Here is a 20,267-nt window from a genome sequence, read left to right as displayed (position 1 = left end):
CTGACTGTCAGATCACATTATTGTTACACTGTGTGGGTAAGTTGTTCAAAATGACTTATTTTCAGCGGTGGAAGAAGTGTTAAGGAAAAGTTGTAATTATGCCACACTGTAGAAGTACAAAAGTATTTACACCAACATATACTTAAAGTACCAAACATAAAAGTACTCATTATGTAGAACGGTCCATTTCATAATCACATTGTTGAATTGTAATTAGTAATGCATTGATATGTTATTCACTTGAATGTTGCAGCTGGTGGTGATTTTAATGACTTTATGTTATTTATCACTTAATGTATGTTTTGTATTAATAATCTGAATCTGGAAAGTAACCTGTAATTAAAGCTTCCGAGATGTCAGCTAGTAGTAAAAGTATCAAGAGATGGACATACTAAAGTAAACTTTAAAAAATTGTGCTTAAGTACAGTACTTGAGTAAATGTACTTAGTTATACTTTCCGCTGCTTATTTTCAGTGTCGCCTCCTTTTTGTGGCGATTAGGGTATGCCTATGAATTAGCTTTAGGAATGTCCCTCCCCCACATGGAAGCTTAGGCCTAATTTATGCTCCATCGCACGACGGTGTCGCATGTAGAAAATAGCAGACATGCAAGCTCACAACGCGTCTTGGATGTGACGCGTTGTGAGCTTTTAGGTCTGCCATTTTTGACACGTGACACCGTCGTGCAACAAAGTATACATTGGGCTTTAGCCAGAAGCCGGGGCAAAGATGGACGGAGAAGATGGAAAAAGGGGCTATGCGATATGAGATTTGACAGGTGCTCCCCGCCAGCCACCATAGCCACTTCCCGAGCGCCTGGCACCTCACGCTGGCCCTGCGTGCGTCACTTATTTGTGCCTTTACACAGTAACACATGCCTGTCATTCCAGGGAATGCCAAGTTGCTGGGGGCCGCTTCGTCAACAAAACAAAAGCCCAGCACTGAAAGAAAAGTTGTTGTTTCTTAAAGGGCAAGACCACTTTGGTAGAGGTTTGGGTTGTGTAGTTACCTTGCCATGATGTAACTTCAAAGGTGGACAAGAAATAAAAAATAATTGCTGCATTGATTAGAAATTGATAATTCAAAATATGCTCCTCATTGACTTACATTGTACAGTAAAACAGCTCTCAAAGTCGCTCTTTTAGCATGTAAACGAATGTAAACAAAGTTGATTAAGACAATATAGTACATCACCAAACCCAGTACTGTTTTTTTTTTAAATAAAAATGTTAACTTACAGTTGATTTAGCTATTTTTATTAGAAAGAAAACCTGGACTGGATCGGCGGATCCGGATCTGGATCTTCAAATAGTAAAATCATCAGGAAGTTGACATTTTTATTTAAAAAATTAACAGTACTGGGTTTGGTGATGTTCTATATTGTCTGAATCAGCTTAGTTTGTGTTCGTTTATGGGCTAAAAGAGTGACTTTGAGAGCTGTTTGAGTGTACAATGTAAGTCAATGGGGAGCATATTTGTAATTATCAATTTCTAATTAAAGGAGTAGTTCACCCAAAAAATTACTTATTTTCTATCAATTGCACACCCCATGAAGCCTTGAATTCATGGATTTGTTTTTGTTTTTGTTGCATTCCTAAGCTAATAATTTGATTCCCGTCTCCTACCGCCTAATGTATCCGGTAGGAGACACAAAGTATATTCTTTGTGTCTCCTACCGGAAATAAACACGGTCATCACATTATTGGCTTAGGAATGCGACAAAAACGAAAATAAATCCATGAATTCAAGAATTTGTGGGGCGTGCAATTGATATAAAATAAGTAATTTTTTGGGTGAACTCCTCCTTTAATGGAGCAATTATTTTTCATTTCTTGTCCACCTTTGGAGTTACATCATGGCAAGGTATACACAAACCAAACCTCTACCAAAGTGGTCTTGCCCTTTAACCACTTTAGCCCTGGCGTCCCAATTTTGGGGCATGTGCAAAAAAAATACAAAATACAAATAAATAAGTTCAAAATATTTAAACATTGGATAATTTTTTTTTCACAATGTGTCACATCGTGTGTTGTGAGATTGTTGATCTGCTTTTCATGTGGATAAGGGGTCAAAGCAGAAGGAAACCCTACACTGCTTTTGTAGTTTGTTTTACCAGTTCAGGTTACAGCAGATTAAACACTTGGCAGGCTAGTGAGCAACCCAGCTGTGCAGCTCGTCAAATTAATAATGAGTGTGTTAGATTCAGGTGTGCCCAGGGCCATGGGTGTGCCAGTGTAGGCTACCACAATCATTGACAGTAGTATCAATGCACATTTACAGACTAACACACCTATTATTAATTTGATTAGCTGCAGCTGTGTTGCTTACATCACGGTGTAGGCTACTCGTAGCGTTTAGACTTTTGTCCTTTAAAAAAACAATAGGCACCTTTTACATGAAACCCTACGAGAGAGGACCAAAATGTTGAACCCTACGAGAGAGGACCAAAATGTTACCGCATAACGGCCACTTTTAAAAGGCGCTAATAAAAAGTGCTTTTTTCTGGATGAAATCTTGATTACTTCCACACCTACACCTACTAGTTAAAAACTACAGCAGGGTAAATACATGGCAAGCTGCATAAGGGTTTTGAACATGGAAAACAAGCTACAAAATCAGCCTGGGGTTTCCACCCCTTTAAATGGAAATGAATTTGGGGCTTTCAACTCGTGATTGCACTTTGTGCAGAGCCAACATGGGCTGAAGAAGCAGACTTGAAAAGGAAATGAACTCAACGTTTCTTAATCAGCTGAGTTAAATCTGATTGAATCAAACACTGTGCAGATGAAGCATGTCTAAAGCAGAAACAGCTTGAGGCAGAGCCTGCGTCAGAGCTTTCTGATGAGCACTGGAGCACACGTCAGGAGACCAGGCCTTCCACTAATGGGTTTTATTATCTGACCTGGTTTCAGGTCATCCTGTGGGAGTGTTGTGTTGCTGGGATAAAGGAACAAATGTTTTAGTGATTGGTGAGAGTCTGTTCCAAGAAAAAAGGGCCTCAACCTATAACTCATGAAGGGGAATTGAATTAAAAAAGAAACCAATAATAATAAATTAAAAAACAGTTTACACTTTTTTTTACCTGACAGAATGACCCAACCAATCAATCAATCAATCAATTAATCATCAATCATGCCTGCCTGCCTGCCTACCTACTCATCTATCTATCTATCTATCTATCTATCTATCTATCTATATCTATCTATCTATCTATCTATCTATCTATCTATCTATCTATCTATCTATCTATCTATCTATCTATCTATCTATCTCTATCTATCTATCTATCTATCTATCTATCTATCTATCTATCTATCTATCTATCTATCTATCTATCTATCTATCTATCTATCTATCTATCTATCTATCTATCCATCCATCCATCCATCCATCCATCTATCTATCTATCTATCTATCTGACTTCGACACTTTAACCACTTAAGTCTTATTTTATACTTTAAGTATGTTATAGTTTCTATAATGACATGGCCAAAATAGGGAGGCCGGGTTGTAAGTGGTTAAATTGTGTTCGTAGAGAGGGGGGGGTAGGGGTCTTGTTGCTTATTAACATTCAGGAGGTACGTTTTCACCATGTATGGCGTTGCGACATCCCTGTTTTATATACAGAGTCAGTGTGCGTTTGGCACGGTCTCTACACTATACAAAAGCTCAGCGGTAACCACAGCAGATGAAACCAAAAGCCTTGACAGCAAAACAAAAGCTTTCTCTGTTGACTGGCCCAGTCCAAGCTGCCCCGCAGTGATGCTGAACTCAGTTAAACCTGAATTACAATAAGGATGAACTGCAAAAACACACCTCACTTTGGGCCAGTTGTAACAGTGGAGATAGGAAGGAAAAACTGCTGAGATATCATTACTATCGCTTTTTAAATCTTTGTATCGTGTTAATTTACTGTATTCCCACTGAAAAATGTTCAGGCTATTAGACGTCTAAAATACGTCTAACGGTTAGGCTAAAATCGGGTTCTAACTGGGTCTAAAAGTGAAAGTTTTTTCAACATCTATTCTGAGCCTACAGTAGATGTTGATTAGCTGTTTTTTAAGAGTCTACATACCGTCTATAGTATAGCCGTTGAAATGACGTCTATTATGGGGCAAACTTTCGGCAAACATACCGGATCTACCACAAGATCGGCTATTTTCAATGATGGCACTTTGAGTAGAGAGGGGGAAACTGTGGGCCTAGTACAGCCCCCTGGGGCACTCCGGTTATGGGGCTTCTCCGGTTATGGGGCTTCTCCGGTTATGGGGCTTTAAAGGTTAAAGTCTTTATGTCATGTTAAAGCTGAAAAAATACCATATGTATTGATAATAGGCCAAGTTTCGTAAGGAACGCTGAATATCTTCGACAGCTTTATTGCTATGTTCCCCTCCCAAAAAATATTATATCGAGATTATTCAACTTATCTAAACCGTATGAGTTGTTTCATCATAGATAGCCAAATGCTTGTATCATTTGGCAATACCGGTCTGGCTAATAGCTAGCAAGCCAACTTAAAATAACAATGTCAATAACCTCAATATCAAATAGATATCACGATCAGAGTCAGACCATCCAATGCATCAACAGTTCGACAGGTGTATTGTATTGAACTCATTTTAATTTGTCCCTCACTTGATGCAATTAATTGATCTAGGCACAGCAGCATCAGTTTTAGTGTGAATGTAACTTTTTGCACATTTAAATGAACACTCAAATTTAGTGTGCCGTTTGATCGTTTCCATTGGCTTACGCCTTATAAGGCCATTTGTGATGTTATGAGCAGCGGTGGAAAAAGTACTCAAATGTCTTACTTAAGTAGAAGTATCAATACGGCAATGTAGAAGTACTCTGTTACAAGTAAAAGTCCGGAAATCTAAATTGACTTGAGTAAAAGTACATTTTTGGTATAAAAATGTACTTAAAGTACCAAAAGTAAAAGTACAAAAATGTTTGAAAATAGCCGATCTACAAGCTCACAACACGTCGCGATGTGACGCGTTGTGAGCTTGTAGATCTGCTATTTTCAAATAGCCTATTCATAAAATAGGGCTAAAGTGGTTCATGTATGTTTTATAATGTAATAATTTATATGTACAAAGTAACTAGTAACTAAAGTTTTCAAATAATTGTAGTGGAGTAAAAGTACAATATTTGCCTCTGAGATGTAATGGAGTAGAAGCAGAAGGATTGAAAATTGGAAATACTCCAGTAAAGTAAAACTTTAAGTACTAGTACTTGAGTAAATGTACTTAGTTACTTTACACCATGATTATGAGTGGTGAGTCTGCCAGCATGTTCACTCAAACATCTTCAACTGGTGCAGAATGCCTGGTATTCAACCTCCCGAAATGTGGACGTCTCCCCCCTCCTGCGTTCCTTTCACACTGGCTTCCTGTTGCTGCCTGCGTCCAATTCAATCAAGTGCATGGAACCCCCTTTATACCTTCAGGACATGATCCACCCCTGCACCCCTCCCAGCACACTTTAGATGAGCTAAAACAGGAGGTCTGTCCCTCCCGTCCCTGTGACACCCTGGCTAACCCTCCCAAGTGTCCTAGACCAGCGATTCCCGACTTGTGGACTGGGGCCCACTGGTGTGCCATGAGGATATGTTGCCAGTGGGCCCCCAAATATTTGGCAAAACACTAAGATTTGAATGATAACATAACATTAATATAATAAAACAAAATGTAAAACAAAATATGTTTCGGCATTTTTTTTCTCATCAATACTTGAAAAATGTGTTTTCATTGAGATACTGAATTACTGATAAATAGCAACTTAAAGTATACTACGTTAGTTCCATTGAAACAAGCCGGAACATGATTGATTGATTGATTGATCATAAAAAAAACATACTCTGGTGGGCTACCAAAACCTCAGACTCTCCCCTATGTTTACAGTGTGGCTCTGCAGGATGCTGGCCGTCTATAAGATGGTCGGTCTGTGTGCTTGTCTGTGTGTTTTGTCGTGTGTGATTGGTTCGTGTCATTAAAAAAAATAGGTTTCTGTGACCCTCTGCCGGGCCTAGATGGGACATGATCTTCATCAATTCCCTTGTGGGTCTTTGTCAGAAGTCTGGGGGGGTCTGCAGAACATTATTTTATCTGCAATAGTAACAGGCTCTATGTACAGCAGCCATATTGGAAATAAATTGGGCCTCTTCCTTACTTCCTTCACATGTGTTACTACCAATGATACTAATGCAGGCTCTGTTCCATTTAGAGTAGCACAGTGGTTCTCAAACCTTTTAATTTAATTTCAAGGACTCCCATAACTCTGAGAGTGTACAAATGGTGTACAAATGGACCGTAAGGGTCCATTTGTACACTCTCAGAGTTACACACCTGTAAGGGGCCATTTGGAATCCCCTCAAGGAACCATGAGAGTCCCTGGACCACACTTTGAGACCCACTGAGTGTTTCCAGTGAGCCAATACCATGCTCAATATCAGCACCCTGACTCTGTTTGACCAGAATGGAACAGAGCCTTCATTAGTATCATTGGTAACATCTGTGAAGGATTTAAGAAGAGGACCAATTTCTTTCCAATATGGCTGCTGTGCATAGAGCCTATTGTAACCCTGGCATCCCTAATTTGGGCAAATTATTTCCACCACAAAAAAGCTAAAATTGCCTTTTTTGGCTGGAATGTTTCACAGTGCACTGAGCGCCATTATCCAGATGTGTAACTGTATGTGAGAATATATTACAGTATGTGAGTGATGAATTACACAACAAGGTCCTCTCCTGTAATGGCAATTTTCAGATATAAACAGATTAATTAGAGAGATTATGTTTTCAGCTTTTCAACCCTGTCTGTTTGCCGTTTGACAAAGAATCAGCCTTGCTGCCTTAGTCTTTCCAGAACAATACAGCTCCACATTCCCAATGATGGATCGTCCATACTCTCCCAACATAACACAATAGCTCTACTGGCTTGAAGAAGTCTGTTTCAATGTTTTATCAAGGCCTCTGGATATATTCCAGTCACAGAGTTTGGCATTTAAAGGGACTTTGTCGTTAAACATCTTTGACAAACGTTTTTATTAAACCCTTCCATAATCTTTGGATCTTTGGACATAAGAGAGTGAATAAGAGTGCCTTTCTCATCCAAACATTTAGTGGAATATTAACATTTAACCACTTGAACCCCGGCATCCATATTCTGAGGACATCATTAGCCAAAAATAGCCGATCTTCAAGCCCACAATGTGTCGAGGTCCAAATACAGAGACAACTTCAGGTCCAGTTCACCAAGCCTAAGGGTTTAAGTGGTTAACAGGAGCTATAACAAACACATCCTTACATGTGCTCAAGGTAAAACTAAACAACTTGACTGTTATAGCAATACTCTTTTCTCAGGCTCAAGGTAAAACTAAACAACTTGACTGTTATAGCAATACTCTTTTCTCAGGCTCAAGGTAAAACTAAACAACTTGACTGTTATAGCAATACTCTTTTCTCAGGCTCAAGGTAAAACTAAACAACTTGACTGTTATAGCAATAAATCAAAACAAATAAATCCCTCTTACGACCTGGCGTCCCTTTTGGGACCATTTTGGGCATGTCGTTCGTTAGCCTACAGGCAAAAAAACGCTGAGCTATTTTTTCTATTCATCATAAAATGGTGTATAGGGCAGTGGTGTAAAGTAACTAAGTACATTTACTCAAGTACCGTGCTTAAGTACAATTCTGAGGAATTTTTACTTTACTCAAGTATTTCCCATTTTCAGTACTTTTACTTCTACTCCACTACATCGCTGAGGCGAATATTGTACTTTTACTCCACTACAATTATTTGAAAACTTTAGTTAGTTACTTTTCAGATATAAATGATGATATTATGAAACATACATTAACCACTTTAGCCCTATTTTATACCTAGCTATTTGAAAGTAGCAGATCTACAAGCTCACAACGTGTCGCATCGCTGCTATTTTCAAACATTTTGTTTTGTTTTTTATTTTCAAGTACATTTTGATGCCAATACTTTTGCACTTTTACTCAAGTACATTTTGAATTCTGGACTTTTACTTTTACTTTTACGTATTTCTATATTGCAGTATTGGTACTTTTACTTGAGTAAAGAATGTGAGTACTTTTCCCACCACTGGTATAGGGTTAAGTGTTTAACATTGTTGTTGATACGCTCTAAACTATGCGTCATTGAAGGATGACACTGGTTGCATTTGAAAGCTTAAGTCATTTCACTTCTATGCTTTATGTTCCATAGATGATGCAGGGAATGTTTTACTGTAATGGTTTTGTATTCTGTTTTTTTCTTGTATTTTGTCTTTCTGTGGTATCTTCTTGTATTGTTACGTGTCGGGGAATAAGGATGAACATTTGCATTCTTGCTAACTATATATTTCTAGGAGTATTTAATATTTACAATACCATACTGCATGTGAATGCCTTGTTCATTTACTATACATACTGTCCCTCTCAAATGAGCAATTAAAGTTAAAGTCAAAGTAAAGTAACACCAGTGGTGGGAAAAAGTACTCAAATGTGTTACTTAAAATGCGGTGCGATGCGACGTGTACGAGAGCTTGTAGATCGGCTATTTTCAAATATAAAATAGGGCTAAAGTGGTTAATGTATGTTTGATAATGTAATGATTTATATCTGCAAAGCAACTAAAGTTTTCAAATAATTGTAGTGGAGTAAAAGTACAATATTTTCCTCTGAGATGTATGCGGAGTAGAAGTAAAAGTACTGAAAATTGGAAATACCCCAGTAAAGTAAAAATACCTCTAGTTTTGCCCTTGTCGTGTGTAACCCCATCTCGTGCGTGGAGACAGAGTCGAGACACTGAATCCATTTAACTGAAAAAGCATAAATCCGTGATAAAGCCAAAAGTGCTGTTGTTGGTGTCTGATTTAAAGTTTGTTTCTCCGTCGGAGAGATTGTGACATGCAAGCATTGCACAAGATTTACGGGAGATAAATATTATGACACTGCAGGGTGGAAAATGAGTCTTGTGTTTGTCTTCGAATTGTCTTTGTCATCTGTTCATCGGATGATCTCATCCTCATAGAGAAAACACATGAACAACAGGATTGTATCAAGGCTGCGCTGATAAACTAATGGTCGCTGTCGGACTTGCAACATGGAAAGTTGAAATATGGAGATACATGTATCTCCATATTTCAACTTTCCATGTTTTTTTCTCGTGATCATGAATGAATGTCTTACTTAAAGCTGCACTATGTAACTTTTCTCTTCTACCCCGGATTTGAACCCGGTTTCCCATTTTTATCATTGAGCTTATAGAGCCTGCCTGCTTGCTCAGGGGATAAATTGAATCTTCACCATCAGGTCAAAATGAGTGTCAGATCCTGTGTCTAGGTGAGACACATGACCTTTGACACGATCTAACGTCTCAATAGAAGAGCGGGGAGACTAAATACAACCACCCCAATTGTATAGGTTATATTGTTTTAACATACTCTACCAATTCATTAAAAAAACGTTACATAGTGAGGCTTTAATCGTTCAATAGTGTCACTCGAAAGTAGCAAAAAAATTGCTGATCTACAAGCTTGTACAGTAGCTTGTTATTGTGTTTGTTTATTGTTGTTATTGTTGCTAATGAATTGAATCTTGAAACAACCAAATGAATTAAATCTTGAAACAACCACTCATGTCAGACTACCCCAAAGCAGTGGTTCTCAAACCACTATAAAAGTGGAATAAAAGTGAATAAATCACAGGATATACTGATTATGGCCACTGACAAACAAAGACTTGAACAGGGCAATGCAATGTAATCATAATATTTGGCCCTCAACACAAACCATGGTTGCTGCCAAGGCTTCTTGAGAAATGCAGTTTTACATTTTTCATTTGCAATAGGATATTTTGGAAGCAGAGCTCTGGATTGTCATCGCGTCTGCGTCAGCAGGGTTTTGGGAGTGCATTGGGTTGGGTTGGATGCATCTGCTTTTGATATCCCCCTGCTCTGCTCATTAATTTTTTTCTTTCTTTTTGGGCGGTGAAACCGCCCCTATAAGTGAGGTTTGGATATTTGTACAACAAATCCTGCGCTGTGATTGGCCAAAAATGTACCCCGCCTAACCCTGCACCGTGATTGGCCAATCACAGTCTATTCAGGACTGTGATTGGCCAGTGTCACATGACACATGTGCATAGCCCTATATAAGAAACCATAACTTAAAAAAAAACATAAATTTGTTTTTTTTAAGTTATGGTTTCTTCCATCATAAAGTGTGTTTCAATAAATGTATTTATTTTTTGTACATGATTGGTTGACTCCATTCAGTATTGTGATTAGCTAGCAAGACACCGCCCACTTCACACAGGGTGTGATTTTTTTTTGTCCGGTGGGGATATGTTTCATCGCTGCTTCTGGTCAGACTGAATGAATTACACGCATTTCCTTTTGGGAAATGGAGACCGTCTGATACGTTTGATAATATCCCAATTTAATTATTTACTCACAATTTTAATATTGACCACATTAACCCTGGCAAACCTATTTTGGGTAAATATTTCAAAAGTTTTCCAAATTATTATTTTTTTTAACCCATTAAGACCGCATCTGTGTCATTTTAAGATTGGAGCAAAAAAAAACATAATTTTACACTTTGGCTATTAAAAAATAGCAGATATACAAGCTCATAGCGCGGCACCGAGTGACGCGCTACGAGCTTGTAGATCTGCTATTTTTTTTTATTCGTGAAAATGTGTGCATATTGAATATATATGTTACAGGGAAATTGTCATTCCAGGGAAATTGAAAAAGGAGCGCTTGTTTTTACCACCCACCCAGGCAATTCTGAATAACCAACACTAGAGGGCAATGAATGCACACTGAATCCACACTGAATCCACACGCACACATGTGTGTCGTCGTGGACACTGGATAGTAACCATAGACTGTAACCCATGAAAAGATCTATTCTCCCCCTATCGGTTCACAACTCGGATGGCGCTGATTCGACTAGCAGACCTTCGGCCGGTCGGCGCGGGCACTCGCGCCTGGAGGCGCGAGGGAGCGCCTCCTCGGCCTCAAGCTCTGCTGAGTCGGCGCGCCTCCGTCATGGACAATAACTATTATCACGTGTGCGTGTGAACGCGTGTTCAGCGTTCCCCTAGCGTAGCTTCCTGGTTGCTATGTGGGGGGGAACAACAAAAGCCAGGTCGGCCTTGCATCAAAGCCCCGCCTCGCGCCTCCTCCTCCTCGCGAGCCTCACGTAAAAAACCCTGTCTCGAAAAGCCCCGCCTCGCGCCAAAGCCCCGCGCCTAAAAGCGAGCGCTCCTCTTTCAATTTCCCTGGAATGCCAATTTCCCTGTGACATATACATTCTTTTAACTCAAAGGGTCCCTGGAACAAAATATTTTGACATGGGGGTCGGCGGCCAAATACATATGATTTTGGGGGTCCTTGACATGAAAAGTTTGAGAACCACTGATATAGAAACATACATTTTTCAGAAAACTGTTAGGATTTAGAAGACATTTGTAGAATTGGCTTCAGGTCTTACTGGGTTAAAATAGTAAAAACAGCAGTTCTACAAGATCATACGGTGTCGCGACTCGCGATGCAACATGTTGTGAGCTTGTAGATCTGCAATTTTCACTATCTGTTGTACGGCAGGGTATATACGGTTTAAGTGCTTAAGAAGCACCCCCCACCCCCTCTGTTTATGTTACAAATGGCACGGTGTGTGCGTCAGTATAGCTTGCTGACCCGCTGTGTTTCCCCCCATGGCGGCTGTTTCATGTTGACTTGTGACATCATGAGGATGGAGAGAGCTATCTCCATGGGTGATTAACAACGGCAGCTCAGGAAATCTGTTTCCAATCTGCCCTGCCCGTTTGCTTTTTTCACGGGGATTGAGAAACACACTTACAGGATTTGTTGGTCAATCGAGGGTTTTCTTTGCTGCTCTGATTATAGTCTCCACTCTCTGCCTATATTACTGTACGTCACCGCCTCAGTCATCGTTGCGTTAAGTCTCCGTGGGGAATACAGTGCGCCACGTGATTAAAAAAGCTGTTGTCACTTAGGCATGGTGGTCCTTTGGCAGAGCTGCAGTTGAGAAACATGTGGTTTCAAGCTTGTGAAAGACAAGACGAGCGTGGTTGTGATTAGCGTGTTGCATTTGACGGTAACACAACCAAAAAATTACCTGCTTTGGACGGTAAAAGTCATCGTCTGTGCCACGAGGTGAAGGTCAGTTTTTGGCGCGTCACACGCAACAGTAAATGTGCACGGTTTGCACGTTGTTAAGCGTTTCTCTCCGTATTTTCCCTGAGCCACATCTAACTCTGAGAGTGTATGGAACCAACGATAAGGGTCCATTTGGTTCTATTTTGTACACTCTCAGAGTCATGTCTAACTTTCCCTGAGTTCCTTATTTCCCTGACATTCACATCTAAGGGTGTACACAGGGAAACAAACGGACCCTTATGGGTTCATTTAGTTCCACGTGTTCCTGGGAACATGTTATAGCCATCATGGGCGGCCTCTTTTTTTTTCTGTCTGTCCTTTTTCCCCTCAGCAAACTAACTACTTTGAACTCTTCCCATCGGAGGAAACCGCAAAGGTGTGTCTGACAGCTGTGGAGGTCGTGCAACAAACGCATGCAGTGATGTCATGGGAAGTAGCTTCTTCACAGCGCTCGGTTTTCCTTTCATCTGAAACAGCTGAGCTACTTTGTGGAGTTGGATTTTCCTGTCCGAACCTCATAAACCTCCAGCCTTCACCCCCCCCCCCCCCCCCCCCCCGTTGTTCCAGAGGCTCGCTGTTGTCTTTCTACCTCCGAATAAAGTTGAATTTGTACAACAATGTGTACAATTATTTGTATTAGACATGGGATTTTTTGTTCTGTTTTATTGTGTGCCCACGCTTGGAACTACACTTAAGAATAAAAAGAGAATTCATACTCTTAAAGCAACAACTCAAAAACCCTACATACAGTACTTTGTTGACCCGTGTCCTCCAGGGACCCTTGTTTCTCTCTCTGCACCAAACTCACTTAGAAATATTGCCGATCTACAAGCTCTTTGTGATGCCCAGAGAAGGGACACTATAGGTTTCATGGTTATGCCTGAATTACAGTTTACAGTATGATCGTATCATGTGGTAAAAATAGAGGATCTACATGCATGTAGATAAGGACATAATGTCAGCAGGGTTCAATTGGTTTAACCTTGCACTTAAACCCTAGTCTTAGCGAAACGGACCTGAGGTGCAACTGTACTTGTTTCCGTCTACACGGAACCTCTTCGACAGAAATAGCATGATCTATTCTACAAGCTCACAACATGTCGCGAACGTTGTGAGCGTGTTGTGAGCTTGTAGATCTGCTATTTCTTGAACCAGAACAGGGGGCGTTGGGTTCAAGTGGTTGAACACGCATTCAGGGCTACATAGGGCTTGTCTGGAAAGAAACTGAATGAATACCTTTTAATCATCCACCAACATTCTCCATGAGTGTTGCGTAGGAAAGAGGGTGTTGTGAATTTAGTTAACCCTCCATGAGGTCCTAAGAGTCTCCCTGCTCTAACCAAGGGTGGTGGTGAGTGATGTTTCATTTGAGTGACGAGCTCGAAGAACAAGATGACACACCAGGCAGTATCACATGACAAGCTCTGAAGTTTATTTCACACATAGAGAATATATCTCTGCTGTCGGGCAGAAACCAGCTACAGTATGTCCAAAAGATTTACTTTTCAGAAAACAAAACAAAAAAAACAACACAATACAAAGTTGGTATGGTCACTTTATACATTGTCAGATACTTGAATGTGTCATTATATTATCATCACTTTACCCAAATACAGCTCAAGTGTAGGAGGTTTTTGACCATTAAGGGCGCGCTCCCACCGCACTTTTATTTTACCTCTGGGGCAGAATCTGCCAATGCATTGTCAATGTAAATGCGTGGATTCACGCAAGAGCAGATTTTTCCGCTTGTCGCGCAGACCTTGCGTTTATCTGCTCTCCGCGACTAAGCATAAAACTGCTGGAGGCAGGAGCCGATTTTCTCCCTCTGTCCAATCGGGTGAGTTGAAGGCGGACCGTCCCAAGACTCAGGAAGCACCATGGTGCTCAAGGCAGCAGGCGGTGCGGGCTACGGGGACGGTCTTGAAAGTGAGTGACAGGTGCGTCACAGCGTTTTTTTTTATCCGCTGGCTGCAAAAAACTGTGGCCGCGCACAACCTGCGTTTAACAGCGGCCAGCCAACTCTTGGTGGGAGCGCGCCCTAAAGGGATAGTTCACCCCCAGAATTGCGTTTCTTTTCCTATCGATTACACACCCCATGGGGACTTGAATTCATGGAGATTTTTTGTTTTTGTCACATTCCTAAGCCAATAATTTCATGACCGGCGGCAGCTCCGATAGGAGACTGCAAAGGGTCAACTTTGAGTCTCCTACCGGAGACATTAGCATCTTTCCGCTGGTCATTCAATTATTGGCTTAGGAATAAGACAAAAATGAAAAAGGCTTGATAGAAAATAAGTAATTTTTTGGGTGAACTATCCCTTTAATGTGGTGTCTACAGGCGTTGTCTGGAGAGCTACTGAATGCCCTTATGTTTGAACCAGGCACCAACATTCTCCTGAGCGTTGCGTAGGAAAGAGAGTGTCAGTGTAAGTGCTTGTGATAATGAAGTTGATGGTGTGTGTGCGCGTGTGCGTGTGCGTGTGTGTGTGTGAGAGAGGGAGAGACAAGTGAATTACAGCTGGCATTCCTCAAGCTGGGTTGCTTACATTCCATAGCAACACAAGACACCCTGGGTGTGATTTAAAGTCAAAGTCAACAGCTGAAAGACAAGAAGCTTTTACATGATGTACACAGCAACGTATATGTCTTTAAGCCCTGGAATATAATGATGCATAGTGTCTCTGGCACAGGCCAATTTACAGTTTGTCCCCACACACACACACGCACACACGCACGCGCGCATGCATGCACGCACATACATACACATATACATGTAAATAAATGTCTATAACCTAGGACTACGAACACATATTTTGATACTGCTGCTATTCTTTGATTATTCCTTTTTTTGGCCTTGTTTTATATTATGTTTATTCTTATTCTTATTATCACATATTATTATTATGTCTGAGGACCCAGATCAAAATCATTTTACTCGTTTTAAGTACCGTAAGATGTAACAGTAAAGAACACCTTGAACCTTATTGCTATAGGAAATGGTATAAAGTATTGCTAACACTTTCCATGAAGCCCAGCTTATAATGCATTATAGGCTAACGTACAAACCTTCATAATGCATTATTAAGCAGCCTAGTGTGTTATGAGTTACTGCAGTATACTTCATAATGCAGTCTTATGTCTTATATCAACTGTACTTGACAGACACAATATAAAAACTACTCATTTAGCATGAAATGACTGTTGATACAAGACCTCATAATGCACTTATAGAAACTATAATGCATGCATTGTAATGCACTATGAAGGTATTTATAATACATTATACTGATATAGGCTTCATAGAAAATGCCACTGTCGTATCTCAACGACAACCTGTCTGTGAGAGAGCACAGGGCTCCAATCTATTATACAGATGTGCTGATTCATATTAGAATACGATTTTTTAAAATCTTTTGAAACATTATTCGTCTAATAGTGACATGCCCAAAATAGGAACTTATTTTCTGCCCTTCACACAGAAGCGGGGTTTCATATTTGTATGTAATGAAGCGCAGGCCACAGAAGAACACGCCACACAGGCTGGTGCTGGTGGGTCCTTGACTAGAGGAAGCCATGAGCAGTGGGAGGGGTGCGTTCCCACACCCAGAAGAAGAGACGGGAGAAGGCGCTAACACAAACAGTCCCCGGCACTCAGGAAGGAAAGGGCTCTTTAGGCTCTTTATCAGATCTGCTGCTGAAGAGGAGGGTCCTCCCGTCTGTCACCCGCCCGCCTGACACTGTCACAAGGACACACACACACACACACACACACACACACACACACACACACACACACACACACACACACACACACACACACACACACACACACACACACACACACACACACACACACACACACACACACACACACACACACACCACAGCTTCACCCACGTGCAGTCCGTCCTCTTGCTTATACAGCGCTGGAATGGATCCGTTTTGCTCGGAGTGGCTGTATAAGAACTGGAAGAGGCATAGAAAATCATTTAAGCATATATTTCAGTGAAACTTGCTCCCCCAGTGCTCACCCCCCCCCCTCCCCTCATCCACATACAAAAAATATGTAAATCTTTCCCCCTAAGATAGAGTAGGTCACAGGGAAAATTTGAGAGAATATTAGTTTCCATTAGATTGAAAATAACTTTATACTTGACATTTAACCACTTGAACCCGAGCATTACTATTCTGGGAGGAACATTCGCCAAAACAAAAAACAGCAGATTGTGAGCTTGTAGATCTGCTATTTTTGGTGTAGAGGGTCTAAGTGGTTATATTGAAGTGATATTGATAAATTCAAAGTAAAGTATTCTGTGGCGCCCCTGGACTTGGCTCACGGCACCCTAGGGTGCAACAGCACTCACTTCGGTGTCCTTTATTCGTCCTACGTCACCATGCTCGTACATGTTGTGGGCCCAAGCTTGATGTATACCAGAGTTGGCCTCTCTGTCCTAGGGGCTTGACTTGCTATCATGGCTTATTTTCTGTGGACACTTTAAAAAGTTGTTTTTTGAAAAGTATATTTTACAAATAAAAAATACATAATAATTTATGCTTTTGTATAAAAATGTTTTTAAATAATGTTCACCAAACATAATACAGCCAATCCACAAGCCCTTACTAGTGCTCAGTTACTTTCCACAGTTGCAATGTGTGTAATACTCGGGAGCCGTGCCAAAGACGGTGATGTGAGTCGGCAGAGCAAGGCAGGGCAGGGCCACCAGTTTGTAACAGTGTGTGTAATGTAATATGTGACCCCGAGGACAGGAACCATTGTCCACTCCACTTCCACACACACACACACGCACACACACACACACGCAAGTTTTATTATAGACCAGGGATGATGATGATGATGATGGGTGGGATCTGGCATGGATGTATCTCAATCAAGGCATCCAACGTCCAGGACACAAGGGACCATGTTACGTCATCATATGGGTGTCATTTGGGGTTCCAAGGGACGGATATTGCAATTTAAACCCCCAAATTCAGGGCTTGTATTCCTATTTCTCTGAATGCTCTTGCAGATCTAATCTGATTATAGACGGCGCACGTTTCCTCTCTGCAACCATACATAAAACTCCCTACACAACGCATCGCAATACATTGTGAGTTTATAGATCGGCTATTTTAGAATAGCTGAAAGATATAATAGGGTTTAAGTGATTAAACTGTTCCTGTTACAATCAAGAGCTAAGAAAAGTTTTTGTTTTAACCAGAAAATATACTCCTACTTTAAATGAACACGGATAAATTTATTTATTTACTTACTTACTTACTTATTTTAGTAAAGTATGGTCTTACTCACTTACTTACAGACTTATTTTCTCCTTGAAATGTGATAGAATGTTATTTGTTTACATTCTTGGAGAAAATGCAGTATGTCTCAGTAAGAGGTATCTATTTGACTATATTGACAATGTTTTTTTCGTTAATTAAAGAATGTTAATTTTGTAACAGTTAAATTAACATTCAGGTCTCGCTCCACGTTGCGGTACCTCTTCGTGTGTCCTCCGGGGTGCGCTGGTATGTACTGCAGACAAACAGGAGCGTCCCTCAGCTGTCTCTCTCTATTGCATAACTTCGTCGTACCACCCACACACACACACACACACACACACACACACACACACACACACACACACACACACACACACACACACACACACACACACACACACACACACACACACACACACACACACACACACACACACACACACACACACACACACACACACACACACCACAAGTTCACAATCACAGACTGTCTTCTCAGTGACCAATTGAATTGAATTGAATTGAATTGAGAGTGAAACAGAGAAGATATGTACACATGGAGTTGGGAGGTGGGAGGGAGTAGAGGGTCTCGTCTAGACCGGAGCCAGTGCCCTGAGGGGAGGCGGTCTCTCTTTTGCCGTTTTTAAATTCCTGTCTACTCTTGCATGCTGAGATGCTGAGACGAAACCCCGCAGATTTGTTTGTTTATCTTCGCAGTGTTCCTCCTCACATCGTCAGTATCCTGCCTGCAACCCCTCCCCCGCCACCAACATTACCTACAACCCTCACACAAGGCCAGCACCCAAACACCACTCCCCATTTGACCTTTAAATGCTGAAAGGTCACGTGAACAGAAAAACTACAACTGCTACTGAAGAATAACATATAACAACAATTAAGTCATTAAAACCACTTAAGGTCCATTCACACCAAGAACTATATAACTATAACTTTAACTATAACTATACAATTTAAATGTAGTTTTTTTAATCATTCTAACTCAAGTGGAAGGCAGAGTCTAACTATAACGACTACAGTGGTGAACTGTGAACAATGTAGTTATAGTTATCGTCACCTTCGTTACCCTCCCTACTTCATTGTACATGTCGGCAAATACTGTAGCAAAAATAGCGGATCTACAAACTCACAATGCTTTTTGAAAATGCATTCATTTAATACTGGTTGAAATCAAACCGAAGCTGCGAACACTAATATGTTACACATGATGTTAACGTCATTGCTTTCATGACTGTAATGTGGGAATGCTATTGCTTTTGTACTTTAGATTAGAGCTTCATGCATGTGCTTTTTGTAATTGGATTATGTTTTAACTAGGTAGATATTTGTATAGAAAGGCCTAACCAGGGACAGGGGTCGCAAATTAGCCTCGGCTAGAAACCCCACATCCAATGCAACTGTTTCATGTTTTTATAACGTGATACATTGTGTTGTTGTATTGTCCCTGTCAAATAAACATGTTGCTGTCCTGCAGAAACCAGCTAACTCCATTTTGACGCTTTTGCATTTGTTTCCATCAATCAGGGCCATTGAACACCCTTTACGTCTGTGTGTTGGTAAAACAAATATTGAACCAATGAAAAGCATTAAAACACGCTTCTGACATAACCAGCTAACTCCATTGGATCCTCAAACTTTCTGCTAAACCAGCAACTTGTTTTGCTGACTCCAGGCTCCACCCCCTTTTGACCTCCAACCTCATTGTGAGCTTGGAGGTCCATTCAGCTGTTCTTTCTTATGAATGATGAACAAAACCTCCTAACTCAACTTTTTTTTGGGAGTTAGCTGGTTTCTGCCGGACAGCAGAGATATACTGTAAGTATAGCCTAAGTAGGTATTCATGTGTTCATCGCTTTAATGTTGCAGCTGGTTAAGGTGGGGCCGATTTGAATGACTTCATGTGCTGCTGGGTAGATTAAACAGTAACTTAAAATAAAACATACTAACCATAACATTGTGTATATATACAAGCACATTTGAGTACATCCACAATGAACGCGAATATAACGCAGTGATAAAGCGACATTATTTACTTTTCGAAACGAGGTCCATTTTGTATCATTTATTTGCATCGCCCCCGGTATGTAACGACCTACTGTAGACGTGACTCAGGGAAATAAGGTGCAAGGAATAAGGTTTTGTCCACATAATATCCTCTCTGTCAACCCCCTCCCCATCACCCCTCCGTCTCGTCTCGCCTCGTCTGTCCTCCTCCTGGTCCTACGGGACTCCCTGGCACCAGGGTCCGCCGCCGGGGGAGATCTACCCCTGAGATATGAACGGGAGACACTCCACCCAGGGGCCCCCGGTAGGTGCACACGCACACACACACACACAGACACACACACACACACACACACACACGTGCACACACACACACACACACACACACACACACACACACACACACACACACACACACACACACACACACACACACACACACACACACACACACACACACACAGAGGGAGACACAGACAAACCTGATACATCCTCTCTCAGTAATCACAACCCGAGAACATAACAACATAAACATCCCCAGGACAGAGCAGAGGTTTTCCCCTCTGAGCTATAAAACACAATACACAACACTACATTTTGGATGTTAAGGTATAGAAATTATACGGGAAAAAAGGGCCAGAGGCTGAGACATTGAGTGCGTTTAAAGGGGCCGGATTTTCTTTTGTTTGTTTTCCAGTTTCCAAAAACTACAGAAGGGTGAAAACATGGCAGGCTAGTAAGCAACCCAGCTGCAGCTAA

The sequence above is a fragment of the Gymnoscopelus braueri genome, assembly GCF_963280865.1.
Source record: "Gymnoscopelus braueri genome assembly, chromosome: 13".
NCBI lineage: Eukaryota > Metazoa > Chordata > Actinopteri > Myctophiformes > Myctophidae > Gymnoscopelus > Gymnoscopelus braueri.
Note: the sequence above shows the minus strand (reverse complement) of the source record.